This window comes from Aegilops tauschii, chromosome 1 (genome assembly GCF_002575655.3).
Source record: "Aegilops tauschii subsp. strangulata cultivar AL8/78 chromosome 1, Aet v6.0, whole genome shotgun sequence".
Taxonomy (NCBI): Eukaryota; Viridiplantae; Streptophyta; class Magnoliopsida; order Poales; family Poaceae; genus Aegilops; species Aegilops tauschii.
The window spans coordinates 156,618,595-156,630,634 of record NC_053035.3 but is presented as its reverse complement, the minus strand read 5'-3'; positions in this window follow the sequence as shown (position 1 = coordinate 156,630,634).

Sequence of the window (12,040 nt, the reverse complement as noted above, 5' to 3'; positions counted from 1 at the left end):
TTGACCCTGCAGTTTTGCTAGCCTGATGCCTCTTCACTGATTTGGGCAAAGATGATCATTGAACGGTGGTCGGAAAATGAGCTGGTGGATTGGGAGGGACTCCTGAATGGCTCCCCTCTTTTTCCCTCCTAGACCCAAGCGGGCCACATTTTTTTTTGAAACGCAGTTCCTTAGGACCTGGCTCGTAAAAAAAGATAGAAGAGAGCTGTCTGGTTAATTAACGAAAACCTAGGTGAAAACCGTTACAACAGGGCACTATCAACAACACATGCCGACCCCAAGGCTGCGCACGAGGCGAGCAGCTGGCTCGTCACCCGAGCAACCTGTAGCCGACACGCCGCTCCGACATCCATAACGACCCGAGGCCGTGCACCAGGCGAGCCCCCTGCCCGAGCAACCGGAGCTGACACCCTACAACCATCTCCGGAGTCGCCGCTCCGATGTACAGACGTAAACCCCACCCCAAGGCCGTGCACCAGGCGAGCCGCTAGCTTCGCCGCCCGAGCAACCGAAGCCGACACCCAACAATCATACTCGGAGCCACCGCTCCGACATCCACGCTGGCCCCGAGGTTGCGTACCAGACTGGCCACCAACATACCACCTACGAGACCAATGCCGGCACCCCTCCATGACGACGAGATCCGGAGCCGCCACTCTGACTTCCACGCCAGCCCCAAGGCAGAGCACCACCCGAGCCGATGGCTCTCAAGCCAAGACCACTCCAAAACGACGCCACGACACCGAAGTGCCGCCATTGTCTACTCCAGAATCACGCCCCACCTGTAGCGTAGAATTGACATCCACTCCGAGCAAGGCCACAACCTGATCCCATAGAGCTATTGTTGTCCGATATTCTGATTCGCCATCCTGACTTCCGTTTTGAGGATCCATCGCCTAGAGTCAATGCCCCGACATGGAAAGATCCACCTCCCCTGGCAAATCCATTATTGCCACTGTCCAACACCGAGCAATGGTACATCTACAAAAGGTTACTCCACCTTTTTTACAAACAAGTTGATGCGGTGGATTAAACATCAGAGAGAAGTGGCATGGGAGGGGGGCAAAAACTGCCAAATCACGGTTGCGCTGGTCCCAGGCCGTGGAGTTGCATCGTTCTTGTGGATGACCCAGGCTATGACGACACACAACACCACAACTCCAGCCGTTCGGGTTGCGGCCTGCTACCATCATTGGATCATTTTTTAAAGCAAAATGAGTGCAACACAAGGACTTCGCAGAAGGCCATCCATCCTAATAGGGCAATTTGAGGAAATGAGGAAAGCATAGATGTCCGACTATCAATTTGTGGTATCTTGTCCAACTATCAATCAAAGATGTGCTATTTACTCCAATATAAAAGAAAAGGTGTGCTATAGGAGCAAAGTCCTAGGAAAATTGTGGCATTTTCTCAAATTGCTCATCCTAGGACAATCAAATGATGCCCTCCCCTTTGAGGAAAGGGGTCCACCGCCACCACGATAACATAGGACGTGGTTAGCCAATTAGGAATTAGGAAGGACATCCACGCCGCTAGGAATTTTGCCTTGGATCACTCGTTTTCGTGCGAGTTTTGAATGTTGAGTTGGCGACCTTGAGAGTTGGCGTGGCGGTCGTGGTCTATGACTGGACAACTGGGGTAGCTTGTGTTGTGTAGCGTCGTGGCTTGCGTGCAAGTGGTGGACGTGCGTTCCAACGACAGGGTCACCACGTATTTATAGCTGTCTCGCTGAATAGGAAAGGACAGTTACAAGTCAACAACACTTTACTGTGTACCAACTGGCCGACGCCACAACAACAAGGTCACCACATATTTATAGCCTAGCTACACACCCACTCCTTCGGCTCGACGGCTCGCGGGCCGCTTGTTAGGGAGAACCTGAGAGCAACTCTAACGCGCCGATCTAAACGAACATGCGGTTTGTCCGTTTGAGTCGGCGTATCCGTTCACTTTTGCGTTTGGATTGACAGTGCGCCTAACGCGCGGATGTATTTGTTGGAAATATGCCCTAGAGGCAATAATATTTGTATTATTATATTTTTATATTCATAATTAATAATTTATATTCTATGCTATAACTGCCATGATCCTGAAATATGCGACTCAGTGAAAAACTCATATGCACGTGTGGAATGATAAACGGCAAATAAAAGATTCCTAGTCTCGCCTCTAAGACCGGCTCAAGTGTTGTTGGTGATCACGTTTTCAGAATCTTAGGATATCGTTAAGTGTAACGATAGTCCTAAAACAACATTGAGATTATCACGTTGGAAGAACAATCATATTAAATCGACCCAATCTTGTTTGCTATGAGTTGAGTAAATATCATCTGCATTCAATTGTAATAACACAGAGTGTTACCATGTGATATTGCTCCTTAGACCATGAGAGTATCATGGTCATTCTTACCGTACGGTGGGCTTTGGGATTGCTCAAACGTCACCTGTAACACGGTGATCATAATGATAATTTGCAGGTTCATCGGAAAGTTTGACAAGTGGCCAGATAGCTCGAGAGTGGGATTTGCTCCTCCGACGATGAAGATTTATTCTTAGGGCCCTCTCGGTGTGACGACATCCATCATCGTCTGGCCAGACACAGGTGACTACGTCATGGGGATGCCGGAACACGTCAACGAGAAAGAAAAACAAAACCGATAATGGGAGCAACGATATTGTGAGCATGATGATCACTCAGGAGGATACCGATGCATACCGGGTTTTGTAAAGTATCGCGAAGCAAGGGGAAGATCACATGATAACCAAAGGTTCACTCGATCATTCTTGTAATCATAGGGACCGATATGGATGTCCACGGTTCCGCTATCGGTCATTGAACGACGGGGTTTCGTTCATGTCTACGATTTTCCGAACCTACGGGGTCACAAACTTAAGGTAATCATGATCTGCTGAGTGTTAATAGTGCGGGAGTGATGAGAATATATTTGTGAAATCGTTTCATTAATACCCGGAATAGTTCCGAGAGCTTCCGGAAGCGTTTCGGGGTCACCGGAAGGGTTCAAGTGAATATCGGGTAAAACCAGGTATTACCGATTAATATATATATGTGGAAAATGTTTCTGAGGATGTTAAATTATATATATAATACTCTGATTTTTTTAGAACAAATATATATTTAATTTAATATCAATGGGCCTAATAAGGCAAGAGGTGGAGGGAGATATGGGCCACAAAGGCCCATATGGAAGTGGCGCCCCCTTTCCTATCAAGGTGGGGGGGGGGCAAATCCTACTTGGGGTGGGTGGACTCCCCCCAATGCTGGCGCACCAAGGGGACTCCTTTCCCTTTGGTGGCTGCCCTCCGTCTCCCCTCCAACCTATATATACTAGAGGATTTCTCCCTATTGGATATACAAGTTTTGGAGCCTCCTGTAGTTGATCTAGTTCTAGTTGGTCCTAGTTGACTTAGCCCTAGCCGCCTCTAATCCTCATAATTAGAAGCCCAATGTGGTTCTAATATTCTCCCTCTAATTCTCGGGCGTCGATTAGCTCTGGGCGGCGAAGCATTGCCGGATCGTGAAGACTGTACGCTTGCAACCAAGTAGAGAGGTCGTGCTTTCATCTTCTGTTCGAGGGATCGTTCGAGGGCGGTTCGCGGGATCGTCATCGACGTTTGAGGGACCCCAAGTACGATCCACACCGATTCGTCTGCTGCACTCTCGGAGTTGGTAATGATCATTGATCACAACCAGTTATGCATCTTCATATTGTTCCCTCGTGATCGTAGGGTGATTTTTTTGTTTTCTAGTACGTTTCCCAACAGTGACATCATGAGCGGTTCTATGAGTAGATGCAGGTTACGATCTAGATCACATGTGGATGTGAGGGTGATGTTCTTGCTATGCTTCCCTCGAGTGTTGCTTCGGTTTAGTTCATTGACGGCATGTTGTCGCTTTTCAAAAGGTTCTGACAAACGCTCGGCTTTGGCTACGGCGATTTGCTAATAGTTCCTTGGGCTTCACCATAGTCAAGAATAGTGAACCATCGCGTACGCAAGAGGGCGATGAAGATGGATGATCTTCTAGGGGGTCACGCGTATTAGACGAAGTTTAGTGTGGGGTAACGAGATTTTTTATTAAGTCTCTTCTTTCACACACACACCGAAAGTTAATCTAGCAGCTGGCGCGTTACAATCCTTCCTAAGTGGACCCGCGAGGGGCTCCCCCGACCCGCGAGCTAGGGTTCCTCCCCGCCGCCGCCGGCCACCCTCGCCCCTCCCGCCGGCGCCGGCCGCCGTCGCGCGCGCCCCCCGGCCCACCTCCCTCTGCCCTCCTCCTCCCCTCCCCCGGCGCTCCTGTCGCCCCCGAGGCGGTGGAGCGCCCCTTGTCTTCCTCCCCGTCTCGGCCCCTCCCTTTGCCGCTGCCGGCAGCGGCCTCTAGCGTGCCCGGGTGGCACTGGCGGCGGCGGACGTCCCTTCCCCGCGTGCCTGGCGGGGGAGTCGGGGCTTCCTCCTGCCCGACGGCGGAGTTCTGCGGGCCTCGGGTGCCCCCGACGCGGCGGCGTGGCCGTTGGCTGCGGGGCGACGCGATGGGCGGCTGGCCGGCGGCGCCCGCTCGGCCCAGATTTGGGGCCCTTTCAGGCCCCATCTGGGCTGGGGCGGGCCTGCGGTCCGGGGCGCGACGACGTGGCTCCCTGGTGGTGAGACGAGGGGGCCGTGGCTGCGGTGGTGGTGGCTCCGGCGACCGGCGTGCTGCAGGGACTGTCCGGACCGGTTGGGGTCCGGCCGGGCCGGTGGTAGCCTGGCAAGTCCCTGTCGCTATGTCCGGTCGGCTCCGCGCGGCGGTGGAGGTTGTTCCCCCTGTCGGCTACGTTGCAGTTGCCTCCGAGCCCGATGTCTTCTCGTCCTACCTCCAGGTCTCGTGTTGGTGGCCTCAGTGAAACGGTGAAAATGGTGCGGTATCCGTGGTGGCACAGGCTAGTGGGCGGCATTATGGGCGGTGCGCTTCCGATTGTCTAAGGTGGCGGTGGTGGTTTCAGGGCGGGAGAAATCTCTGGCGGCTCGTTCGCTACCGGCGCGGCTGCGCCCGTGGGCGTTGCCGGACCCTCCCGAGGGGCGTCGGTGATACCCCCTTCCCCACTGCCATCCGCGTACCGGGGGAAACCCTAGGACTTGTCCGGGTAGCATCTGCGTCGTCGTCACATTTCTTCATGAAGATGTTGCTTGGTACGCGAGGCTTCGGAGTGCTTGGCGGGCGGTGGTTCTTCTCCCGTGGGTGCAGCGGGTGTCGGTCATCTTTGCTTAGTTGAGCTGCTAGGGTCGTCATTTTTCTTTCTCTCCTTTTTTCGAGCTTGTTTGTGCTGCGGCCCCAACAAGCTGGTTGCATCGGTTGGACGTTGCTTTATAATCTAAAGCAGGGGGAAACCCTTTTTCGTTAATCTAGCGACAAGGATTATCACTTTATGGTGTGCATGTAGGTAGCTAGGTTTATCCAGAAACCCTAGAAACCACGTAATTAAAATTTTCCAAACCGATTAGAGGACGTCTAACTTGGTTTTGCAGGGTTTGCATATGATGTGGTATAGCCTTCGTCATGATAATGAGTTTATGTATGAGATGGCTATATATTGTAATGTTAAGTGGCCTGGACGTCACGCCATGATGGCTGGAGCCACGAGATTGCCACGTTAATGTAAAATACCATAGATATAGGTTACAGGTGACGGTGGCAAGACGTACACGGATGACCCCGACGAGGAGAAGGTGTATCAGGCGCGGGACGAGGAGCTTCAATTTCGTAACACGACGGAACTTCAGATATTGGTGCCACGACAACGTTTTCTGAAACGGTCGCCACGACAACGTTTTCTGAGATTGCCGCCTCGGCAATGTTTTTGAAACATTTGCCAAGGGAACGAAATATTGGTCGTCACGTCGCTTCAACTGGAGATTGAACACGATCATGCAGAAATCACTAGGTTGTCTTGAAGTTCTAGCAGAATAGTTCTGAGCTTGGAGCATGAAGCATCGAAAGATGAACAAGAGTCATATGAAGATATGATCGGCAAAAGCTTGCCCACCGGTCAAAATTCTCATCATCAGTTATGTACACATCAATGGCCGAGAACTGGACTTGGATCTTGAATCACTTAAAATCAATTATGAGAGATACTGATTTGAGTGGGAGCACAATTATGTATTAATTTAGTTTAATCACTAGTGAAAATTAATTATGAATAATGTCTATGTGTAGTTTGCATTATAGTTGTAGAATTATGGCTCACGGTTCCACCTTTGTTATTAGAATTGATTGACTGTTATTTATCTGGTTGAATCTTTATGATTCATCCTCTAAAAGTGCCAAGAAGGATTTTTGTCCTACTGCATGCTTGCAATGTGCTCCTGCTAATGCTATGGATAATGAGACTCACGTCCTTTCATCCAAAAGCAAGAATTGCATTATGGTCTGCTTGCTTCCGAGAAACCCGAATTTCAAAATGGTTGGGATAGTTATATGATATTCTTGGAACTGAAAATTGTTTTTAGAAACAAACAAAGGTTAAAAGATATGTGATATCTAAAAGAAGTGTTTTGTTTGCAAGTTCTAGTGAAGCGTTAAACTATGTTTAAGACTTAAATATGTAAGATCTGGAAGAACACCAGTCATGAGTTGATGGTGAGAACTTAAAAACAAAGAACAAAACCAAAGGATGTAATGAGACTTACATACCTAGGGAAGTTTGGGGCTCACGACACTCTTAAGAAGTTAGATGAATTCTTCTGTTAAGTGGGATAAACATTGAAAGTAAAACTATAAGAAGTTCAGAGGCGGAAAGAAAAGAAGACTGGAATGTCCATCTCAGGTATGAATGTCATACAAGTTATAAGATGTAGATAAAGTTGGTCAAATAAAGTATGATTCTTGAGAATTGTGATTAAATTGATAAACACTAAATTCTTCAGGAATTGTGGTTAAATGTTGATCACAAGGATACCGACTCGATTGCATGATGTTGCGAATCGATGTAAGAATTGCTATGGCCTAATGACCAACAAATTAATGAGGTTAAAATATGTGTTGAAAATTTTATAAAAGTTATGATACTTTTTCATCAACATATTACCTCTGATTGTATTGTCATAATTTATTTTAGAGTTTCGTACACTCTATCCCATTGCGTAGAACTTGCAAGGAGGTTGTTCATAAGAGAACAATAGTTGTTCGATGTAATGAACAAAAGGGCGATACTCCTATTGTGAATAGGATTGAAGTTATGAACATTTATTAGTATTGAACACCCATAACACTGACGCTAAATGTCGCAAGACTAAAAATACCACATATGCGTGGCACTGCATTTAGTCACATTGGAGAAACCCGCATGAAGAAATTCCATAATGATGGATTTTGGAGTCATGTGATTATGAATCATCTAACACTTGCAACTTTCATCCAAATAGTGAAGTAAACTAAAATATCGTTCACATGCCATAAAGAGCGAGCAACAATAAATAATTGGAAATACGCATATTGCGTATGTAATCCAATAAGTGTTGCCGCAAGCAACAGATTTATCTATCTTCAAGATGACTCAAGTAGATATTTATATTAACTAATTAAGACATAAATCTGGATCTTTTGAAATGTTTCAAAATGATTTTCAGCATGAAGTAGAAATTATTGTAACAAGAAAATTATGTTTCTACAATTGGGTTGCAGAAAAGAATATTTGAGTTACAAATTTAGCGAATGTCTGATGAGCTATAAAAGAATTTTATAGCTTAACACTACTAAGAGTAGAGTGTTTTGAGTAGATGTAATCAAGCTATGTATGACATGGTGAGATTAGAGATGACATTGATTGTTCCACCAATATACTTTTAAAGTGATGCTTTAGAGACTATGGTTTTTACACTGAAAAGGGCGCCATCATATTTGTTGAAATAAGTGCTACTTTGTTGGTTATCCCAAATGGTTGGGTATTCCTCAATCACTATGCCGAGGCAAAGTGTTTTGTCACAAAGCGTGGAACTTTTGAAGAAATATATTTTCTGCAAAAGAGTGAGTGGGAGGACAGTGCAATTGGACGAGATTACAGAATCTTCGTGATCAGGTCAAAGAAAAGAAACGCTAGAAGTGGTTCCAAAATTTCTTACCGCGACTGGTACAATAGCCTCTACATAGGAGATAGAGACTTCGGTTGAACGTGCAACTGAACTATATAGGTTGGAAAATTTATACAGACCTTCATGGTGTGCAGCCGAAATATTGTTGAAACAAACAATGAACCTATAATATACAAAGAAGCGTTGATGGGCCCTGACCCCGGAATTAGCTATAAGCCAAAATAATCCGAGATAGTATCCATACACATAATTTAAGTTTAGAACTTGATAGACCCTCTGAGAGACTTAAAGTCTAAAGTGTAGTGATGGATCAATAAATTGACAAAGATAAAAATGTTTTATAATGCTTGACTTGTTACAAATAGTTATGAAAATATCGAGGAGTTGATTATGACGAGATTGTCTCATCATAATAATACTTAAAGTAAGTTTGGATTAAACTAGCAATTACTAAATATTTTAGTTATGAGATATAACAGATGGATGTCAAAATGATTCACATGAGATGGAAATAGGACCAAGGATGTATATTTGATACGATCCAAGGTAATTTTCTCGATCCATAGGATGCTAGTAAAGTGTGCAAACTTCAAGAGATCCAGTAATGATCTGAAGCAAGCATAGTGGAGTTGGAATCTTTGTTTCGATGAATTGATCAAGTAATATGATATCAGCGATAGAAACAAAGATGCTTGTATTCACAAGAAAGTAAGTGGGAGCATGATAATATTTCTAAACACTATGTGTGGATGACACATTATTGATTGGAAATTATATAAATTTCTTGACATGGATTAAGAATTTATTGAAAATAGTTTTTAGTAAAGTACTTAGGCAATATCTTTATTCCTAATGGAGCAGTTGGTAGGCCGTCTCGTCGCTTTGTACCCCCTCCTAATGGAAGGCCAGCCTCCCCCACCGATTTTCCAATGCGAACCAATTAAACAATAAACGAAAACATCAATCAAACAATCAAGACTTTCCAGATACAACACCAATCAGCACCAATCAAGACTTTCCATACAAAACTTTCTCCTAGACGAACAATCAAGACTCTCCAGATACAACACCAATCAGCCATACAGCAGAAAACAACAATCGGGACTTTCCATGTATAGAACTTTCTCCCGTACGACAAATATTCAATCACAGTTCAAAATTTTCTTCTGGGTGGGCGGCGAGCTCTAGTTCTCCGTGCCCCCTCGGCGGTAGTACGAGCCCTAGTTCTCCGTCATATATACTCCTAAAGGGGGAATCTGGGATGGTGATGGTAAGTCGGTTCGGTCCCATCATTTCGTTTTAGTTTCCATCATACACTGCATGTCTCTCCCTTCACCCAGGTCTCTCGAGGGAATAAATCAGAATGTAATCCCATGTTTTCCGGCAAAGCAAATCTCTTCCAGAAAAATCAGGAACGTAATAGGTCGACTCCAAGCTGCCAGAGAGAGAGAGAGAGAGAGAGAGAGAGAGAGAGAGAGAGAGATGTGTGTGCTAGAGGGGAAAATAGTGGCGCCTCCACCCTAGCACGCCGCCTCCACATCGGCGGCGCCGACGCCGGCGCCCCCACCACGCCACCTTCCCATCGGCGACTCCAGCACCTAAGCCATGACGACGCCTCCACATCATCGACGCCGGCATCCCCACCTCGCCACCTTCCCATCAGCAACTTGGTCATCCTAAGCCGTGATGCTGCCTCCACATCGGCGATGCCCACACCCCCACCATGCCGCCATCCCATTGGCGACTTTTGGCAACTTAAGCTATGACGCCGCCTCCAGACACGCCCGCCCCCGCCGGATTCTTTGCACTTCAACGCCGGCCTCCTCAACGTGCAGGTCATCAGCTTCCCTGCACTCCACGCCCGTTTTCCACACATTGGTGCAGCGACCAAGTCACCGCAATTTGCCCCGTTCATGCTTGAAGCCTACTCATATCTGACTTTTTTTTACTTTTTAGAAAGTAAAGTTCCTTTTCGAATGATTACCCCTGTATCTAAGATTCCTCCCTTCGACCCCCCCATCGTAGATGGTTCAGCCACACCCGGTGCCACGAAATGATTGAGAACTAGGACGGGGTTGAAATGGTATGATCGGGGTGCTTTATCTAAACTAGGGAGGATAACTTGGCTAACTTTCCTACTATGAAAACATCTCTGAACGGCAGGTACCCTCAACCGCCATAACAAAGGAATGAATCTATTAAGTGGGAAAGAGCCCTCGTGGCAGCTATATCCGCGAGGATTCCAAGTGTTCGTTCCTTACGACTCCCGTGCTTAATACGAAAAGCGGTTCTTGTGTGAAAAGTGCCAACTGACTATCTCCTTATTTTCTGATTGTTCTTCCGATAGGAATATTCCCTTGATAAGCTAACCTGGCCCAAGCATAACAATAGTGCATTTCCCCTTGATGGTACGATTTACATATCTTCTACCTCTGCTACTTCTGTTTAGGAAGGTTAGTTTAGGCACTCCATCCCTGAGGGCCGCATCAGCTTATCTTTCTTATTGTTGACCAGAAACTGAGTGAATAGCGAGTTTTCGTATCACTAAGGTACAGGTACAACCGATCACAGGTTCCATAGGGAGTTTGACTTCCTTTCCAATTTCATATTTCTTCGTCTTGCCCAAGACCCATGGAGACCTACCTGTAGTGACGTCAAAGTACCAGTGAGCATGGAGGTTTGGTTGAAATTGGTTACGACGACGTCGAGTTGGCGGCGGAGGAAGACTCGGCATGAAGGTCAGAAAATGGTGTGGAACGTAGTGGTAATAGTACACGCCCCGCTCCGAAACAAAGAAAAAGGTGTGTGCCTTTTCCTCTTTTGTGCTGGCCATTTGCTGTCAGTAACATGATCTGCAGAATCGATGGAAGAACAAAGCCCAGTTCAAAGCGAGGTCTTCATTTTCTGTTGATTTGTCGGACAAAGCAATTGAAATGGCGAAATTTCATGTTACAATTTATATAGTAGGTGATTGGACTTGAATTTGGATACTTTCACGCAGCTCAAAGAAGGAAGTAGAATATCAGATTTGTTGTGTTGAAGTCATTATGGAGGTGACGAGGAATTTATATTGCTCTGTAGACCACGGTGTTGTGCCTTGCAATCTATATTGCTCTGTTCAAAAATACATTTATGTGTATGCTTCATGTATTTTCCAATGCATGTGTTTCATCATTACTTTTTGATTATTAACTGTACTTTGGTTACATACGTGAGCAAGTGTCTAATAAAATAAAAGTTCCCCATTGGGTTCTAACTTTTGTTGAAACAAGTTGACAGAAAAAAGTTCTAAACCTGGAGTTGCCTGATCCTAACTGATAGCCAGAACCAAATTTAAATACAATACTAGATGTTTTAATTCATAGGTACATGCAATCTAACTTGTGATTAAGAAGCATATTGTAGGGCAATACATTTTTCTTCTCTTCACAAGTCAGGGGAAGGCCAATAATCTTGGTTATGTATTTGACTTCAGTCCCGGGAGGAATAAACTTGCATCTTTTCTTTGTGATTTCATGGAAATGTATTCAAAATTCTTATACCATGATGTGCTCTAATTCTTGGTAGACTGTTCTCACACGAACATTAATAATTGAACAATTGTTCATCTAACTTTCATCTTCATAATTTTGCAGGTCGAAGTGGATAGTAGATGATGCAGTGAAGGCACACTTCAGTACTCTTTTATTTTAGTCTTCCCTTTATCCTATGTGCCCAAGATATCGTTTCCAGCATTTGTTTCCAAAAATGTATTACTATGGAAGTCTAATTTTTATTTAAGTCTTTCCCTTTCCTCTCCACTAGATCTGTTTTTTTACATTGGTGTCAAAGGGAGATGTTGACCTCACTTACAATGAAGGCATGTTGCCGAAGAGGTCAACATTTGTTTCTCGGGATCTGATTAAGTTCAGATGTTTAAACAATAATTATTACTTCCAAATAAAATTGATCAAGAC